Raw genomic sequence first — 21,895 nt, forward strand, 5'->3', positions numbered from 1 at the left:
TGTTGGAAGGGATCAATGGTGCGAACGTTTAGAGGTAACCATACCATCTATCACAGCTGCTGCAATACACATGAGCTGGGAACAGCTTTTATAGTGATGGGTGGTATGCAGAGGCGCGTAATCGGGTGGTGGCCGATCAATGAGAGAATGTGCAAGTTGAGGATCAAAGGCCGGTTCTTCAACTTCAGCATAATAAACGTGCACAGCCCTCACTCCGGATGCACTGATGTCGCAGCGGCATACGCGCAGCACATCGAGGCTGCATTACCGGAAGAGGGTGAGCTGGACGAAGCCCCTCTTGAGGACTGCTGGAGAACAGTAAAAGCAGCCATCAACGATGCAGCTGAGAGCAACGTCGGGTACGTGGGACGGAGTTGACGGAAGGATTGGTTCGACGAGGAGTGCCAGGTGGTTTTGGAGGAGAAGAATGCAGCGCGGGTGGTCATGCTGCAGCAATGGACCCGGCAGAACTTGGAACGCTATAAACGGAAACGGCAACAGCACACCCGCTTCTTTCGGGAGAAAAAACGCCGCCTGGAGGAGACGGAGTGCGAGGAGATAGAACAACTGTGCTGGTCTCAAGAAACGCGTAAGTTCTATCAGAAGCTCTACGCATCCCGCAACGGCTTCGTGCCGCGAGCCGAGATGTGCAGGGATAAGGATGGGAGCATTCTGACGGGCGAGCGTGAGGTGATCGAAAGGCGGAAGCAGCACTTCGACGAGCACCTGAATGGCGCTGAGAGCACAGGCAATAAAGAACGGGACAACGGAGGAAATGCCTTCGTCAGTACTGCGGAAGATGGAAACCAACCAGCCCCCACTTTGAGGGAGGTTAAGGATGCCATTCACCAGCTCACGAACAATAAAGCTGCTGGTAAGGATGGTATCGGAGCTGAACTCATAAAGATGGGTCCGGAGAGGCTGGCCATTTGTTTGCATCGGCTGATAGGCACAATCTGGGAAACAGAACAGCTACCGGAGGAGTGGAAGGAAGGGGTGATATGCCCCATCTACAAGAAAGGCGACAAGATAGATTGTGAGAACTTTCGAGCGATCACCATTCTAAATGCGGCCTACAAAGTATTATCCCAGATCATCTTCAGTCGTCTGTCACCTATAGTAAGCGAGCTCGTGGGAAGTTATCAAGCCGGCTTCGTTGACGGCCGATCGACAACGGACCAGATCTTTACTGTACGGCAAATCCTCCAAAAATGTCGTGAATACCAGGTCCCAACGCATCACCTTTTCATCGATTTCAAGGCGGCATACGACAGAATCGACCGCGTAGAGCTATTGAAAATCATGGACGAGAACAGCTTTCCCGGGAAGCTCACGAGACTGATAAGAGCGACGATGGAAGGTGTGCAAAATTGTGTGAAGGTTTCAGGCGAACACTCCAATTCGTTTGGATCCCACCGGGGACTACGACAATGTGATGGACTTTCGTGCCTGTTGTTCAATATTGCGGTAGAAGGTGTTATGCGGAGAGCCGGGCTCAACAGCCGGGGTACGATTATCCCTGATCAAGCCAATTTGTTTGCTTCGCGGATGATATGGACATCGTTGGCCGAACATTTGAAAAGGTGGCAGACCTGTACACCCGCCTGAAACGCGAGGCAGTAAAAGTTAGACTGGTTGGACTGGACGCATTCACCTCCAAGACAAAGTACATGCTAGCTGGTGGAGCCGAGCGCGACAGGGCTCGCCTACATAGCAGTGTTACGATAGAGAGGGATACATTCGAGGTGGTCGACGAGTTCGTCTACCTTGGATCCTTGCTGACGGCTGACAATAACGTTAGCCGTGAAATACGGAGGCGCATCATCAGTGGAAGTCGGGCCTACTATGGCCTCCACAAGAAACTGCGGTCAAAAAAGATTCAAACCCGCACAAAATGTACCATGTACAAAACGCTCATACACGGAGAAAACGGAAAACCCATATTTGAGTATTTTTTAACTTACTTTTGTGTTATTTTTCTCTCCCTATTTCATTCGCTCCTTCTATTGTTGTCAGAGACCGGAGAGCAAAACAACCCAAAAACCGAAACTTAGTGCGTTACTTCAAATTTGAGTAAGTCGCATAGTACTGGAAGTAGAGTTATTTAATTTGCCGGGTGAGGGAAAAGAACATAGCCAGTAGGTATTTTTTCGCATGACTGCAAATGAAAACAACTTACTATCAACTCAAAATTAGGTTAACGCACAAACCGAAATTGAGTGGAATGAACTCACTTTTGTGTACTTCATTTTCTCCGTGTAAGGCGGGCATGAAACGTGGACGATGCTCGAGGAGGACTTGCAAGCACTTGGAGTCTTCGAACGTCGGGTGCTTAGGACGATCTTTGGCGGTGTGCAGGAAAATGCCGAGTAAAGTGACCAGACGTCCCGCGTTTCGCGGGACAGGGCAATTTACAAATTGATATTACAGCGTCAAATCTATTTGTTAGACTTAAAAAAGCATTTAGATCATGTTGTAGGCCTAAAATGGTTGTAGGATACATATCCAACACGGAAAATGTTTGATTGGGAACGAGATCTGATAGGGCGTCCCGCGTTTTGCGGGGCATATGTGGTCGCTTTAATGTCGAGCCAAGCGTGTCAAGCCTTACAAAATTTTCGGAGGACTCATACAAAAAGTGGGCTGCAAAATGGTGAGTCGACAATCAGGAAGGAGCGACCAACACAGCTCTGGTCCTCACAAGTTCCTACCTCGCGCTTCCACGGGTCAAATGATGACAAAGACCGCCAGCTAAGGGTTGCGTACTTAGCTGGTAGTTCAGCCTGGGTACTGTTGTCCTTCTGACTTCAGCTAGAGCGAGGAGGTGCGTTTTGAGCGTCTGTACACCAGGAGGTGCGGCTCAAACAGCGTCTGTTCTGACATCCAGCGGCTGAGTATGAAACGCTGTATCACGTCAGCTACACCTAAGATGGCAGTCCCATCAACGTGATGTAGGTAGCGCGACCCCGGTAAGGTAGCATACCGAATTCATTATCCACCACGAAAAATGGAGAAAGAAGAAGAAACGAACGTTATTTTCGGCAACCGACCTGGCAACAAAATAAGGACTATGATAGGAAAGTCGGTACCTGGAACGTCAGGATCTTAAATGAAGCTGGACGAGTGAGCACAGACAAACAGACGTAACAGTTAGAACAAATTTCTTTAAATTCCATCGCCCAGTTTACACCATCATCATCTGGTGAGCATGTTACACGAAAAGGTGTTTCGTGCAACAAGACCGGCAGATGGCGGTAGTGTGAAACGTCAAACGCGAAGAAAAACGATGCGCGCGCTTCTGGGTGTGAGATTTGTAACATAGCGAATTTGAAATGATTGTTAAATGAGTGGTCGATGGAAATTTCGTCAGTGTTACGTCTGTTTGTCTGTGGAGTGAGCCTTTTGGCTCGTGAATTGCGAAAAGTTGGCGTGTGCGTGGCTGCAATCCAGGAAGTGCGTTGGCTAAGATCTGGAGAACGTGAATTCAGAGCGGTAGACCCCATCGCTAACACCGCTTTCAAATACAACATCTACCACAGCGGTGGCGATAAAGCTGAACACGGAGTCGGTTTCATAGTGATCGGGAAGCAGATGAAGCGCGTTATTAGGTGGAAGCCGATCAACCAGCGGATCTGCGTATTGAGGATTCGGGGCAAGTTCTTCAACTACAGCCTGATCAACGTATATGCACCGACTAACGACAAACCCGATGACGTGAAGGACGCGTTTTACGAATGTCTCGACAAGACCTATGGAGAATGCCCAAAACACGACGTGAAAATTGTTGAAGTTTGGGCCAGCCTAATGTATGTTTGCGATGTTTATCATCACTGCCTTGCACCGGCCCTGTGAATTGTATGTTGTCTGTTGTTTATGTTATGTTTGATTACACGGGAAAAAATTCTATGGTAAAAATAACTATTTTAGCTGACTACGCCCATTCTTAAAACTACCATGGAAATTCAGACCAATTTACTATGTTTACGGTACACCCCACCGCATTACTGGTACATTTGACAGAAATAATTTACAACAATCTGATTCCAACTACAGACATGGTAAAATCAAGCGCATTTCTGATCTGCTGAAAATTACCGGTGCAAGCGCTTAAGTTAACCCCCCAAAATGGTAGTTTTTACCGCACAATTTTTTTGCGTGTAGTAATAAACCGACCGCCGCGACGAGCAAACGTTACTCTGTGTGTTCCGTGTTCTTTCCCGTTCGCGTACCGAAATTCCCCAGGTGGTTTTGTCGGTACCACTGTGTACCTGGTGGGCATCTCCGTGGTCAAGCCTTCCCACAGGTTATGGGCCCAGTGAGTGGAAGAATCGGTAAAAGTTTGCTCGGAACAGTCGCGGTGTGAAATTGTTTCGCGAACGATTCTCCTGTATGGTGCCGGTCGGTGGTGCTGTGTGCGAAGAACAGCTGTGACTGGGACTGTGAAAGTGGTGTTTGGTGTCGTCGTTATACGTCTGGTAGGAAGTCTAGAGTGACGCGCAAAGTGCCGGTTAGACTGCACACCATTTTGACCCGCAGCCGAAGAAAAGTGAACATTGCCATTTTGTGCGCGATAAGTTGCCGTAGCCGTGGTGGTGATTGATAGTAATCAAACACTTGACTGTGTGGTGTACCGCCGACATGTGTGTATAGATACGGCGGGTACTTTCGAATAGTGTTGTTGGCTGTACCTTCGTGAGTACAGTGTGCGCCAACAGAAAAACGAAAATTTCAGAAATGGCTGAGAAAGTTTTTATCGCCCGTTTGGATAATCGAAATTATCAAACGTGGAAGGTGAAGATCGAAATGTTGTTGATCAGTTACGATCTGTGGCATACGGTTTCTGAAGATAAACCGATGCCAGTGACTGTGGTAAAAAGAGGATCAGAAGGCAAAGGCCTTGATCATCCTGAATGTGGAAGATTCTCAGTTAGCCTTGGTGAAGGACGCAAAATCTGCGATCGATGCGTGGGAGAAGTTGAAGAAGTACCACGAAAAGGCTACGGTGACGTCGCGAGTGTCGCTTCTAAAGAAGCTCTGTAGTTTCAACTACGAAGAAGGTGTGGATATGGAGAAGCACCTATATGCGATCGATCGGCTATCGTGTGCGGGGCAGAAGCTCGAGAGTTCGCTGCAAGTGGCGATGGTGTATCGCAGTCTGCCAGAGTCGTACAACGGGTTGGTGACGGCTTTGGAAAGCCGGCCAGATGACGACCAGACTCTGGAGTTCGTGAAGCAGCGGCTGATGGACGAGTACCACCGACGGATGGAGAAGCGTGATGTGTCCAGTGAGCGCAGTGATCGAGCGCTGGGAGCGAGTAACGAAGGCACAAGAAGAAGAAGAAGACAGCGAGTGTGCTACTACTGCCGGAAACCTGGCCACTTCCGGAGGGATTGCCCAGAGCTACGTGAAAGGGAAGAAAAAGTACCGAAAGTGAAGAAAGCTGTGAAGAAAAATCCCGGAATTTGTTTTGGTGTTGGCGGACAGCGGAAGCGGAACGGCTGGTACGTGGACAGTGGCTGTTCGAGCCACATGACCAGTGATAGGAAGTTCTTCAGCAAAATCGACGAAAGTGTGAAGGTTGAAGTGAACTTGGCGGATGGCTCGGTGCTGAGATCCGCCGGTGTAGGAGAAGGCTTCCTGAAGTGCGTCACTGACAACGGGGAAGTGAATGAAGTTGTGGTGAAAGACGTGCTGTACGTTCTGGAGCTGGACAGTCGATTGCTTTCAGTCCGGAAGCTGGCACAGAAGGGACTAAGAGTGAACTTTGTGAAGTCCAGGTGCCAGATAATAAGTCGTAGCGGAGAAGTGCAAGCTGTGGCAGAACTTTGTGGAGAGCTGTACGCTCTGAAGATTGCAGATGTGAAGAAGAGCGGCAACCGCCGGAAAACTGCAGCTGGGCATCTCGTTGAGGAGGAGTGCCACCAAGAAGAACAATTTTATGACTGTTATGACGAGGGAAACCGATGCTAAGTGTTACATCGTGGATAGTCTGTGAACTTTGTGACTTCGTGGTTGTCAAACTTGACAAGAGGTGTTAGGTGCAGGAGGATTAACGCTCGTAGGTCGTGTATCTGAGTGTAGGCTGAGCTGCCCATTGAGAACTTTGTGGACTTAGTGATGAACACATCGAGGAGGAGTGTTGAAGTTTGGGCCAGCCTAATGTATGTTTGCGATGTTTATCATCACTGCCTTGCACCGGCCCTGTGAATTGTATGTTGTCTGTTGTTTATGTTATGTTTGATTAGTAATAAACCGACCGCCGCGACGAGCAAACGTTACTCTGTGTGTTCCGTGTTCTTTCCCGTTCGCGTACCGAAATTCCCCCGGTGGTTTTGTCGGTACCACTGTGTACCTGGTGGGCATCTCCGTGGTCAAGCCTTCCCACAAAAATTGTCATCGGCGACACTAAAACGCAGGTCGGAAAAGAGGACTTCTTCCGCCCTATCATTGGTAAAGAGAGCCTTCACTCTATTACCAACGACAACGGCCTACGTTTAGTGAACTTCGCTGCCACCAGGGGGATGGCCATCAGTAGCACTTACTTTGCACGCAAGCACACCTGGCAACACCCAAATGGCGAACTTTGCAACAAAATCGACCATGTTCTGGTAGACGGCCGACATTTTTCCGATGTCATCGATGTTAGAACTTTCAGGGGTCCTAATATCGACTCAGACCACTATCTCGTTGTAAGCAAAATTCGAGCGCGATTATCAACCGTTTCGGATTCTACCCCATTACCCCGAATCCCATTACCCCGAATGCCATTAACCCGAACGCCATTACCCCGAATTCCAAAACCCCGAATGACATTACCCCGAATTCCAATATCATGAGGAACTGTCATCAATATCATCATGTCGAGATAATTGTTAATTCGGGGAGATAGCATTCGGGGTGATGGAATTCGGGGTAATGGTACATTCGGGGTAATGGAATTCGGGGGTGATGGCATTCGGGGAAATGGTATTCGGGGTAATGGGGTAGAATCACCGTTTCGAGTTCTAGAAATCGACAATCGTTGCGTTTCAATATCCTACGCCTGTCAGCAGATGGCGTAGCAGCGGACTACCATCAAAAGCTCGACGAGCGGATTAGCGAAATCGACGAAAGCGTCAACCTCAGCGATCTGTGGGAGTCAGTCCACGGAGCGGTGAGCACAGTAGCGCGTGAAGTAGTAGGTACTGCTCAACGGAGACCAAAGAACGGTTGGTTCGACGAGGAGTGCCAGAGAATGACGAAAGAGAAGAACTTGGCTAGAAGCCGGATGCTGGTGTCTGCCCAAGTAACATTAGTAGCTGAATAACAGTTTAGTCAGCTGAAATACGTTTGAGAATAATTGGTTCAACTCTTATTCAGCAAAAATGTTTGTTGGGTGGTACCCGTCAGAGCAGAGAGCGGTACAAGGAAGCAAGGGCAGCCGAAAAACGGATCCATCACAGAAAGAAAAAGGAGCATGAAGAGGCAGTAATTGCTCAGGCGCAAGAAGCTATGGAACAGAACAACATGCGACGGTTCTACGAGTCCGTAAATGGTGTGCGGAGAAAAACAGCGCCGTCTCCCGCCATGTGCAACGACCGCGAAGGAAACTTGCTGACGGATAAAACAATGGTGGTCGCCAGGAGGAAATAGTACTTCGAGTCATTGTTAAACGGAGATAATGGAAGTGGATCTGGTAGCAGAATTCAAATCGATGACGATGGACAGGCTGTGGAACCTCCCACGCTAGATGAGGTAAAAAAAGCTATCCATGGGCTGAAGAACAACAAGGCTGCTGGGAAGGACGAGCTCCCGGCCGAACTTCTCAAACACGGAAGTGAGCAGCTGCACGAACTCATCCACCGTATCATATTGAGGATATGGGAGGAAGAACAAATGCCTACTAGTTGGTTGGAAGGTCTCATTTCCCCTCTGTACAAGAAGAAGGGCATCGACTGGATTGCGCCAATTACCGAGGAATAACACTCCTTAATTCGGCGTACAAAATCATGTCTGGAATTCTGTTCAACAGATTGAGACCGTATAAGGAGTCCTTTGTCGGCGAATACCAAGCTGGTTTTCGAGAGGGCCGATCAACGACGGATCAAATGTTTATCCTGCGTCAAATCCTAGATAAATTCCGGGAGTACAACTTGCAGACTCATCATCTGTTTGTAGATTTCAAAGCAGCGTACGATTCAGTGAAGAGAAACGAGTTGTGGCAAATTATGTCCGAACATGGCTTTCCGGCGAAGCTGATTAGACTGATTCGTACAACGCTTCATGGATCGAAATCAAGTGTGCGGGTGGTGGACGAGATTTCGTCATCGTTCGTAACCTTAGATGGATTGAAACAGGGTGACGCTCTGTCTAACTTGCTGTTTAACATAGCGCTCGAAGGTGCTATCAGGAGAGCCGGTGTGCAGAGAAGTGGTACCATTATCTCACGTTCTCATATGCTCCTCCCAAGAAACATTTGCCTATTTTATAAACATTTATTAAGCAATTTTTCACAACTACATACTGAATAGTTGCTTCATTATATTACTTCGCAGCTGCTACGCACACATTGTTCAAGCAAATCTGGCGAAATTATTAAGCTTCTCATCATTTAGTGACTGTAATAATATATTGTAATGATGTTTATTCAGGTTTCACTTAGCTTAATAAGGATTGATGATTTAACAACGCTAGTTTAACAAACTACATTATTGCAGTTTAATTCAGCATCATGTTGAACAACCTTTTAATTATTTCCAAGTGAAGCCTTTGTTCAGGCGTTGTTCACACAAATTTGGAGAAGTTATAAAGCGTGTCGTTGTATATTGACTTTATTCTACAACTTCAAAATCGCTTTTTGCAGCATTCATCTCAGCTTTTATTCAACTGCCACAAAATTGATTGAAAACAAATAAATGACTAAAAATAGCTAACACTGTATACATCAAATGCAGTGTATACCTTTATAATGAATTAAATAACCACACTTTTAATAATTACCTGAATACTGGATTCAAACTCGAGACCTTCCCATCGTCAGCGGTATACTTTGCCATCTGCGTCATCCTTGAATTTATATATCAGCCTTCCAGTGCCCAATATAAACCTCTTGTAGCTGATTTTTGATCATGCTTGAGCTTCTATTCAACAATAACTAATCGTGCTAACGTGTGCTAACAACAACATGTGCTATGCTGATCAACAACTGAATAAGCGCATTACTTCTGCTGCTGTTCAGTACTGATGCGAGCTGAACTCAGTCGGCTATTTATAGCGCACAGTGAGAAAATTTATTTCAATGCTGGTCAAAAATAAAGTTTATTCACAAAGTAAAAACAGTCTGAAATGATGAATCGAATTTCATAATAAGTTTTAACTTGTTAAAACTTTAATTGAATTGTTCATCTAACTATACAAAAATTCATTTATTAAATGTATAATATTTCTACTAGGTTAATATTTTAATTATTTGTCGTACTTTTTCCATCTATTAAACATTATACAAATATAAAATATATTTCAATCAATAACCCTATGTCAGAAGACTGATTCAAAATATTTTCTAAACAGCAAACATTCTAAACATTTTAAATATTGTATTGAGAAAGCATCAGTTATTATTGTATCCAACATGTTTTTATATATTAGTAAGTTAGTGGCGAATTCGCCAAGGACGAAAAGCCACTCAAATAAAGATAAATAATAATAACCTTCATCCAGCCAACATACTTTTCACATGCAAAAAACACACTAAAATGTGCATAACTTTTTGGTTTCTCGATGGATTTTGTTGAAATTTTCAGAACTTCCCGAAAAACTCTTCTAGTTTATGGTCCAGGAAACTTGGAATATGGTCCACGTGGTTCCGGAGTTATTCCGGATTGTCTTGGGGTACCAAAATTGGCCACATCGTCCATTCAACGTATATCTCAAAACCCAGATGAGCTAGAAGGTTGGTGTCTTCGGCAAAGTTGTTCAGCAGACCAAGAGCTATCCGTCAGTAACAATCTTAGTTGGGAATTTATCCGCTAGGTGGCGCTAGTAACATTTTGTCTTCAATCTTCTATAGCTCAAGATCCTGTAGAGCTAGAAGGTTGGTGTCTTCGGCAAAGTTGTTCAACAGACCAAGAGCTATCTGTCAGTAACAATCCTGATTGGGAATTTTTCCGCTAGGTGGCACTAGTAACATTTTTTCTTCAACCATCTATATCTCAGGATCTTGATGAGCTAGAAGGTTGGTGTATTCGGCAAAGTTGTTTAGCAGACCAAGAGCTATCCGGCAGTAACAATCTTAATTGGAAATTTATCCGCTAGGTGGCGATAGTTACAATTTTTCTCCAATCTTCTATATCTCAAGATCCTGTAGAGCTAGAAGGTTGGTGTATTTGACAAAGTTGTTCAGCGAACCAAGAGCTATCCGTCAGTAACAATCTCAATTGGGAATCTATTCACCAGGTGGCGCTAGTTACAAATTTTCTTCAATCTTCAGAGTGTCTACTCGTTTACATAAATGAAATTCCCTGATATTTCCAGGTTTTTTCCAGGGTCTACAAAATAATTCCAGGTTTACGAAATACTCCAATTTCAGATATACAAAAAATATTGACAAAATAATTTGATTCAAAAGCTTCCAAACTTTTTAATGCATGTTGAAGCTATTTCAAGGTGGAACAATATCAAAGCTTAAGTTTTTTCCAACTGATTTGTATTTGATACAAAGCTATTATTATATTTGATAAGAAGACACATTTTTATATCGCTTGTGAGAGCTCTGATCATCATAGTAAACTTAACGGAACTTTGAAGTGCTTCAGTATGCTTAACCTTTAAAGTTTCTTGATTATAGCGTACTTATGCAAAAACAGATAAGAAATCTCAAATAGTATTCATGGGCAGTTTGGATACCTACTTGAGACAGCTAAATGGGCGAAAATACTTACAGATGTTTGTCACAATATTTCACAATTAAATTTACATGTTGTAAAACATGTTTTTCGTCATTTTTTCAATTATTTTCTCAAGGAATTTCACCAGAAATGATTTCAAGTATTTGCCCAAAGATCACGGTGTTACTCCAAAAATTTACTTAGGCTAGAATAGGTGGATTTCCAGCACGAGGCTAGCTCACCTCTTATATGTCTTCATGAGTTCATGTAGTAATTTTTATCCATGGAATCCATTCGAGAATTTTTCTAAGAAATTCGTAAAATAATTTTGTTTTTGATTTCTCAAAAACACAACCTGGCTTTTTGAAAAATATAACCGCAGAAATTAACTCAGAGATCGTCAGGAATGTCTTTACTGATTCTTTCGGATGTTTTTCAAGGAAGCCCTAAGTCGTCCAAGATTTTATCCCGTGATTCTTCCATCGATTTTCCTAGGACATTCTTTAAGACTTCCGTTTCGAGCTTGTACAACCAGAATTATCTCCAAAGATGCCTATAGGGATTTCTTAAATATTGTCCTTCATAATTTCTTAAAGATTCCAACTTCAAATTTCTCTAAGGATAACTCTAGGAATTTCTTTAGGAATTCCTACAGTAATTCTTTAAGATTTCTCAAGGAAGTCTTTAAAGATTTGTACAAGTATTCTTCCAGGAATTTTACTAGGCATTTCTGCGTGGAAATGTGAATGAAATTTTTCAGAAATTTGGGAAAATGTTCTATTTATGAGGTATTTCTAAAGCAATCTCTGATGTAACTTGTTTAAGTTTTTAAGTCACCCGGTTACTAGAAGAACCCATAGACCCTTGAGGAATTTTTAGAAGATTTTCTTGTTAAATTGTTGGGATAATTGAATAAAAAGCAAAAAAAATGTGTATAATTGTCTGGCAAAATGTTACAGTGTTAATCAGTATGGAACCTAAATTTTTATCATTTTTGTAAGTTCCATGGGATTTTTGAAGAAATGTTTGGAAGAACTGCGTTTGTAAGTGAATAAAAAACCGAATGTAGGGCAAGTGTACCATTAGTGGTGCACCTAAGGGAAAACTGGTAAAACATGGTGTTAAAACCATGAAATATATGATTTTAATGTATCATTCGATAGATCTCAAATCCTTCTATCACTCAAATGTATAAAAATCACGATTCATTTGAAATTTCCCTGCAAAAAGCCTTGCACCAATAATAGGAACACTGTTCCTTTAGTGGAGGTATGTTTTAGGAATGGTTCCTTTAGTGGCGCAATCCATTGATTTCTTATGGGACCCTCCACTATGGGTACTGATGCACCACTATAGGTGCAAAGGAGCAAAAAAATTAAGCATAATCATTGTTTTAAATAGTTTTACGGGCCAAATTCATGAATATTATTCGATTACTTGTATCATTTTCGCATCGTGCATCATAGAAAAATATCACATAATCATTTCTTAGTACGAAACATGCCAAAACACACTACCTCCACTATTGGAGCTACCTCCACTAAGGGAGCGTTTGCCCTAGTACTATACCATTTAATTCCACTAGAGTTTGTATCCTTTGACAGATACGTGTATTTCGACTTCAACTGTTATGTCGTCTTTGGTGTCGTGTACTAGACTCAACTGCAGTTGTAATTATTCTGTTAAATTCTGGAGTAATTCATAGAAAAAAGTCTAGAAGAACTCCACGATGAAACACAGGGTCGAGTTTGAGGAATTCTTTGAAAAGTTCTCAATTTTTTGGAGGTACCGTGGATAAAATGACGTAGAAATTCTTGTCGGGTTTCTTTCAAAAACTCTGGAATTGACCTTTGCGGTTTTTCTTGGAAAAAAAATACATCCTTAGAAGATCTCATAGAGTAACAACTAGAAAATTCGGTTGAAGGATTAACGGAAAAATATCGAGAGAAATTTCTAATATAGTGTTTCCTGAAGCAAATTTTGCATAAATTACTCAAAATATTCTATAAAAATCTCTGGGAGAATTTCTAAGAGAATTGTTAGAGGAATCTCTAGAAGAATGTTGCGGCCAGGATTTCTTTCCCTACGTTGTGATAATGTTTACTTCATGAACGGACAACGACTCAAACGCACTTTCGATTATTTCTAATGTTATCTCTAGAAGAATTTCTGGAGAGATCCCGATAGGAATTCCTGGAAGTATTCCAGATGAAAGCTCCGGAGAAACAACTAGGATTCTTCCTGAAGGTTTTCCTCCAGAAATCTGAGATTAAAATGTTAAAGAATTAGTTGAAAAGTCTCGTGACAGTCTCTGAAGGTTTCTCGGTACCGTAATCCGGGGGCAAATTGATCACTGGGGTGAATTTCATCAGGTTGATGCCAAAAAACATTTCCTCCCAAGGATGCTGAAGGTTTCGTTGGCACCACAGACATTCCATGTTTTAAAGTTTATAGAAGCCTAATGATGATTTTGAACTATTTCATTTTTATTAGGGTACGAATTTCTAATTTAGTAGGAATTCATACTTTTTGAAGGTGTAAATAATACAGTTAGAAAGGTCGGTGCTAAACAATCCACTGGTGCTATGCCTACATGTCAACTTTGAGTGTTTAAAATGTTGTGTAAGCTTAAGTATGAACCACTGAACTAATTTTTGATATCATACAGCATAGCAATTATAGTGTTTTGCTCATAAAACCATTTATTCTCAAATAATCTGCTTATTTCAAGGGAAATTGCCTACATTTAGGCGTATTAGGCATATTATCAAAATTTAGTTTTGCGATAAAATGATCAAATACTCGAGTTGTAAGAATTTTGATTTCATATTCAGATTCAGGTGACCCAAATTTATTAGATAGGGAATTTTTGAATTCTTAAACCTGCTTTGTTTTATGATTATTAATTTCGCCCCAATGTGTCATTCTAATTTTTTGATATTAAAACTATTTTTTTGATATGTTAAATATTATTTCATGAAAAGTCAATTGCATAAACTGATAGAGATCAATGGAGTACTGGTTTTGTCGAAATTTATTGGACATTACGGTACTTACATAATTTTGCATCAGAAATACTGCAAGCAAGATATGCATTTTGATTAAAAAAGTACTTCAGAGACCCTTCATCAAAAATAGAGACAATCATGTCTTCAGAAGTCGATAAGATTTACTAAGCTGCTAACGCCCCTTTGATAGCGGCGCAGCCGAAATTTTTTGGGAAGTTTCGACGTGAAAAACCACTGTCATATACACATTCTACCATGAATTACTGCCTCAAAGAAATTTCCCTGATTGTTAGTGAAATTCCCTGAGAATTCCAGGTTTTTTCCAGGTTTAACAAAATTCCCTGATAATTCCAGGTTTTCCAGGTTTTTCCAGGTAGTAGACACCCTGATCTTATATATCTCAAGATCCTGATGAGCTAGAAGGTTGGTGTCTTCGGCAAAGTTGTTCAGTAGACCAAGAGCTATCCGGCAATAACAATCTTAATTGGAAATTTATCCGCTAGGTGGCGATAGCTACAATTTTTCTCCAATCTTCTCAAAGATCTCAAGATTTTCGTCAATCTTTTATATTTCAAGATCCTGATGAGCTAGAAGGTTGGCGTCTTTGGCAAAGTTGTTTAGTAAACCAAGAGCTATCTGGTAGTGATTGGGAAATTATTCGCTAGCTTGCGCTAGTAACAAATTTTCTTCAATCTCCTATATCACGAGATATTGATAAGCTAGAGGGTTGCTGTCTTCGACGAAGTTGTTCAGCAGATCTAGGATTTTTGGGCAGTTGCAAATCTTATTAAAAATTCACGGCTTCGTGGCCGTGCGGTAAGTGTCGTCAGGCAATGAGCGTATCGTGTCATGGGGAGTGGGTTCGTCAGGAATGTTTCTCGGCTGTACCATTGGAGCATGCTTGTCCGTTGTCTAGTGTTAAGTTACAGTCTGTGCAGCTAAATGGCTGAAGACGGTGTCTGTGTCTTTTTTATCATCCAGGTGGGGCTAATATCAAGTTTTTTCGAACATTCTGTATCTCGAGATTCGGATATGCTAGAAGGAAGGTGTCTTCCGTAAATTTGTTCAACAGAACAAGGGCTATTTGGCAGTGCAACATCCGGTTGAGAATTCATCCACTAGGTGTTGCTAGCAATAATGTTTTAATCTCCTATATATTGAGATCGTGAAGAGCTAGAAGGCTAGCGGTAAAAAAATATGAATGGGAATTGATCTGGTAGTAACAGTATTTCTTCAATTTTCTATGTATCGAGAAAGTTTATAAGTTCGGCAAAGTTTTTCGATTATTGCATGGTTTGATTTTGGCAACACGGAAATACATATGCAAAACAATGGATCAGTGCTAATCTCGATATTTCTGTGAGCCATCTTGAGGCTTACCATATTCAATTTAATTCATGGTTATTATCATGTTGATAGAAGTTTCAATTTAAACCACCGTTCTATTTTGCCATTTTCGTATTTGTATATTTATCGTGTGGCAGGTACGATGATACTCTATGCCCAGAGAAGTTAAGGAAATTTCCATTACGAAAAGATCCAGGGCCTACCGGGAATCGAACCCAGATATCTTCAGCATGGCTTTGATCCACCAAAAAATCTCGTAAATAAAATATAAGGCTTTGAATGAAAAAAAAAGCATTTAAAACAAATTGTTGATCCAACTCATGTATTGTGGCTGTTGAGCTGCGTAAGCTACAAATCAAGCGTGAATCTCGATCATAAAATATGTGAATTTAAAATTTTCGCCACGATGTGAACAATTTTGCCGTAGAAAAACTGGAGCCACCCAACATTGATCTGCTTGTTAACTTTTGATACATAAAATTGAAGATAATTTGTTACTAACGCCACCTAGCGGATAAATTCCCAATTAGATTTGTTGCTGCCAGATAGCCCTTGATCTGCTGAACAACTTTGCCGAAGACTCCAACCTTCTATTTCATCAAAATTTTGAGATAAAGATGATTGAAAAAAATGTTACTAGCGTCACCTAGCGATTAAATTCTTAACTGGTTTTGCTATTGCAGAAAGCCCTCAGTCTGCTAAACAAGTTTACCGAAGACACCAACCTTCTAGCTCTTCAGGATCTTGAGATATAGATGATTGAAGACAAAATGTTACTAGCGCCACCTAGCGGATAAATTCCCAACTAAGATTGTTATTGCCAGATAGCTCTTGGTCTGCTAAACAACTTTGCCGAAGACACCAACCTTCTAGCTCATCTGGGTTTTGAGATATACGTTGAATGGACGATGTGGCCAATTTTGGTACCCCAAGACAATCCGGAATAACTCCGGAACCACGTGGACCATATTCCAAGTTTCCTGGACCATAAACTAGAAGAGTTTTTCGGGAAGTTCTGAAAATTTCAACAAAATCCATCGAGAAACAAAAAAGTAATGCACATTTTAGTGTGTTTTTTGCATGTGAAAAGTATGTTGGCTGGATGAAGGATAATATTAGTAAGTTGAACATTGCAATACATTAGGAATACAACGCAATTTTTAGATATTTTGTCCATTTTTCAAAAATTTGGCTTTGGTGTGACCTCTTTTGTAAGGCTTCTTTGTTGCTGAACAATGTGTTTAGTAATCGTTATTTTGGACTTCTTTGGATGACCTGCTCGGATGATATATCTATGTTGTATTAGGATTTTATAAAATACCTATTCAGCTTTTAATCATGTTTATGTTAAACATGGAAACAGCTGAAGTGGGAAGCAACCAAAACGTTAGTTCGTCTCCTGTACATCTGTTTACACAATTATATTTGTTTGGTGGAATATTGGCTCTTTAATAGAAGGAAAAATGACTTGTTCAACTCATTAGTAAAACAATCTTGACAAGTCGGCAGAGATTCTTTGGAGAAGTTTAATAAGTGTTGATTCTACTATTATTCATTCCAAAGAAAAATGTTGAACATTGACTAAAATTTGGATCTAAATACCATCTTCTCAGCTCTTTGTAGGGCATTTTTTCAGCTGTCACCATTATTCAACAATAATTAACTATGTATGTTTATTTGTGACACTTGACTGTAAGTTGGGTAACCACTTTCATGTAACTATTGTACAATTATTATTTATACTTCGATTATCATTAAAAATGTTACGATTAGTAACTTTTTCCGATATCAATATCGTTGCAGATGATGATCACTACATTTGGAAAATTTAAATTTTGATATTTTTAATCCAATGTGATTCGAACTTTACCCTCGTTGATCCATTACGTCGCTATTACGTCCATTACGTTAATCCATCCATCGCATACACGTCTTGGATTTGATATGAAAAACATTTGAAACATTTGAAAATAACATAAAAAGACATAATATGTTTTGCTTGAATAAGAGCATACTCATATACCGTTATTCACATTGTTTATAAGTTTTACTAATCATGCTGGTCAACATTTTAAGTATTAGACACTGAAACTTTTGTACGATTTGTTGTTAATCAAATGTTCAATATGCTACTAAAATGATGGCTACAACCTATAGAAGCTTTTAATCAGTCAATTGTTAAACTTCTTATGTGTTGTAGAACAAAAGCTATTATATTTGCATTTTCGGAGGTTTATTCAGCTCTTATTTAAAACACAAACTGCAAGTGGAATAACAGCTTTTTTATAAGCGGAAATTAATTTTATTCAATTAATGATTCAACTAAAAATTTGTTCAGCAATGGTTGCTGCTATGCAGCTTGTATTAAACACGTAAGTACAGGTCGGACTCGATTATCCGGAGTATCGATTTTTTTTTCACTCCGGATAATCGAATCCTCCGGATAATCGAATCACTAAGAAAAAAAATAAAATCTTTGACAAAAGACTTAAAAATTATCTAAATTAATTAACTCATTACGCGTGGTAAAGATGGACAAATTATGGGTGAAATTATGAAAAAATCCACGTGCTCGGCTGGGATTTGAACCCGGACTCTTGTATGCTAGACGAGCGCTTTACCAACTAAGCTACCGAGCCACTTGGTGACCCAATAACTGAGTTGGTTACAGTTTAGAATTCAAATCCCTACAGACCACGCGGACCCCTTTCATAACAATATCCATCCATCTCTGTTCCTACACACGCGGAGCGAGCGAGTGCGATTTATTTAGTGTTGAAACTGTTTGCCTATCGTACCTACATCGCTTCCACAACAACTGTATTGTGGAAGAGTAAAGATGTGGGAAGGCTATCAACGTGTCGTTCTCACTCAAGTGACGACATGACTACTACAGAGAGGCAGTACACTCTAATATAAACTTACACTTATATTGAGCTGTTCGGTAATCCAATCCGCATGGTTATTAAATTAATTAACTCATTACGCGTGGTAAAGATGGACAAATTATGGGTGAAATTATGAAAAAAATCCACGTGCTCGGCTGGGATTTGAACCCAGGACTCTTGTATGCTAGACGAGCGCTTTACCAACTAAGCTACCGAGCCACTTGGTGACCCAATAACTGAGTTGGTTACAAGTTTAGAATTCAAATCCCTACAGACCACGCGGACCCCTTTCATAACCAATATCCATCCATCTCTTGTTCCTACACACGCGGAGCGAGCGAGTGCGATTTATTTAGTGTTGAAACTGTTTGCCTATCGTACCTACATCGCTTCCACAACAACTGTATTGTGGAAGAGTAAAGATGTGGGAAGGCTATCAACGTGTCGTTCTCACTCAAGTGACGACATGACTACTACAGAGAGGCAGTACACTCTAATATAAACTTACACTTATATTGAGCTGTTCGGTAATCCAATCCGCATGGTTATTAAATTAATTAACTCATTACGCGTGGTAAAGATGGACAAATTATGGGTGAAATTATGAAAAAAATCCACGTGCTCGGCTGGGATTTGAACCCAGGACTCTTGTATGCTAGACGAGCGCTTTACCAACTAAGCTACCGAGCCACTTGGTGACCCAATAACTGAGTTGGTTACAAGTTTAGAATTCAAATCCCTACAGACCACGCGGACCCCTTTCATAACCAATATCCATCCATCTCTTGTTCCTACACACGCGGAGCGAGCGAGTGCGATTTATTTAGTGTTGAAACTGTTTGCCTATCGTACCTACATCGTTTCCACAACAACTGTATTGTGGAAGAGTAAAGATGTGGGAAGGCTATCAACGTGTCGTTCTCACTCAAGTGACGACATGACTACTACAGAGAGGCAGTACACTCTAATATAAACTTACACTTATATTGAGCTGTTCGGTAATCCAATCCGCATGGTTATTAAATTAATTAACTCATTACGCGTGGTAAAGATGGACAAATTATGGGTGAAATTATGAAAAAAATCCACGTGCTCGGCTGGGATTTGAACCCAGGACTCTTGTATGCTAGACGAGCGCTTTACCAACTAAGCTACCGAGCCACTTGGTGACCCAATAACTGAGTTGGTTACAAGTTTAGAATTCAAATCCCTACAGACCACGCGGACCCCTTTCATAACCAATATCCATCCATCTCTTGTTCCTACACACGCGGAGCGAGCGAGTGCGATTTATTTAGTGTTGAAACTGTTTGCCTATCGTATAACCATGCGGATTGGATTACCGAACAGCTCAATATAAGTGTAAGTTTATATTAGAGTGTACTGCCTCTCTGTAGTAGTCATGTCGTCACTTGAGTGAGAACGACACGTTGATAGCCTTCCCACATCTTTACTCTTCCACAATACAGTTGTTGTGGAAGCGATGTAGGTACGATAGGCAAACAGTTTCAACACTAAATAAATCGCACTCGCTCGCTCCGCGTGTGTAGGAACAAGAGATGGATGGATATTGGTTATGAAAGGGGTCCGCGTGGTCTGTAGGGATTTGAATTCTAAACTTGTAACCAACTCAGTTATTGGGTCACCAAGTGGCTCGGTAGCTTAGTTGGTAAAGCGCTCGTCTAGCATACAAGAGTCCTGGTTCAAATCCCAGCCGAGCACGTGGATTTTTTTTCATAATTTCACCCATAATTTGTCCATCTTTACCACGCGTAATGAGTTAATTAATTTAATAACCATGCGGATTGGATTACCGAACAGCTCAATATAAGTGTAAGTTTATATTAGAGTGTACTGCCTCTCTGTAGTAGTCATGTCGTCACTTGAGTGAGAACGACACGTTGATAGCCTTCCCACATCTTTACTCTTCCACAATACAGTTGTTGTGGAAGCGATGTAGGTACGATAGGCAAACAGTTTCAACACTAAATAAATCGCACTCGCTCGCTCCGCGTGTGTAGGAACAAGAGATGGATGGATATTGGTTATGAAAGGGGTCCGCGTGGTCTGTAGGGATTTGAATTCTAAACTTGTAACCAACTCAGTTATTGGGTCACCAAGTGGCTCGGTAGCTTAGTTGGTAAAGCGCTCGTCTAGCATACAAGAGTCCTGGGTTCAAATCCCAGCCGAGCACGTGGATTTTTTTCATAATTTCACCCATAATTTGTCCATCTTTACCACGCGTAATGAGTTAATTAATTTAATAACCATGCGGATTGGATTACCGAACAGCTCAATATAAGTGTAAGTTTATATTAGAGTGTACTGCCTCTCTGTAGTAGTCATGTCGTCACTTGAGTGAGAACGACACGTTGATAGCCTTCCCACATCTTTATTTTTTTCGTTATTCTATTTATATGATGCGGTGGCGTAGCCAGAAATTTTTTCTAAGAGCAGTAGGGGTCTTTACAAGAAAAAAACAAATTTGACCGGCATACACAAAAAACCACTTTTTCAACCCCCCTTTTCTTAAATACGTTCTAAACTGTAAAACCATTCATATTGTATAATGAAATACCAAATTATCTCAGATATATGCATAAAAATTGAAAAACAAGAACATCAAAAAACAAATTCTGGATAATCGAGTCTAAAATTCCGGATAATCGAATCCCGGATAATCGAGTCCCCGGATAATCGATTCTCCGGATAATCGAGTCCGACCTGTATCTTAAAAGCTACCAATTGTTCCTTGGGCTTGGCTTTGCGGACGATATCGACATCATCGGGGTTGACCGTCGGGCAGTGGAAGAGGCGTTCGTGTCTTTCAAGAGGGAGACAGCGAGGATTGGGCTCACGATCAACACCACAAAAACGAAGTATATGATAGCTGGTGGTCAACGTGGGTCCGGTCGTGTTAGTGGTAACGAAATGGTGCTAGGTGGTGAAAAGTTTGAAGTGGTGAAAGTATTTGTGTATCTTGGAACACTAGTGACATGCGATAATGATGTTACCCGCGAGGTGAAAAGACGTATTGCAGCTGCGAGTCGGGCTTTCTACGGGCTCCGTAACCAGCTGAAGTCCCGTAGCCTGCAAACGAAAACAAAACTCGCGTTATACAAGACACTAATCCTTCCGGTTGTCCTATATGGCCATGAATCATGGACATTGAAGGAAGTCGACCGGAGAGCTTTCGGGGTGTTTGAACGTAAAGTGCTGCGAACAATACTCGGCGGTAAACTAGACAACGGCATCTGGCGGCGTCGCATGAATCACGAGTTGTACCAAGTGTATAAAGAGGTGGATATTGTCAAGCGCATAAAACATGGCAGGCTGCGTTGGGCTGGTCACGTTGCCCGTATGCCGGAAGAACGACAAGCAAAGATAATATTCAACAGAGAACCCGGACGAGGCCGCCGACTTCGTGGCAGGCCGCGCACACGATGGCTTTTTGCGGTTTAGGAGGACTTAAGGGCACTTAACGTTCAGGGCGACTGGAAGCGATTGGCCCAGGACCGAGCCCAGTGGAGAAGACTCATCCATTCGGCGCAGATTCATCTTAGCGAATTGTAGCCCATCAAGTATCAAGTAAGTATCATACAAAAAGTGTGACAAAGGGGGAGGGTCGAAAAAATGAAATTTAGTGTGACATAATTTGTGTACCATCCCTATTGTGAATTACCGATTTGCTTCAGTAATTTTATTTACCGAACTCGCATACTCTGTTTGAGTGTGTAAATAGTAACATTCACACCGTTGTCCTGATAATGATGTGTGTGAACATAT

Source organism: Aedes aegypti, chromosome 2 (assembly GCF_002204515.2).
Source record: "Aedes aegypti strain LVP_AGWG chromosome 2, AaegL5.0 Primary Assembly, whole genome shotgun sequence".
In the NCBI taxonomy this organism is placed as follows: Eukaryota; Metazoa; Arthropoda; class Insecta; order Diptera; family Culicidae; genus Aedes; species Aedes aegypti.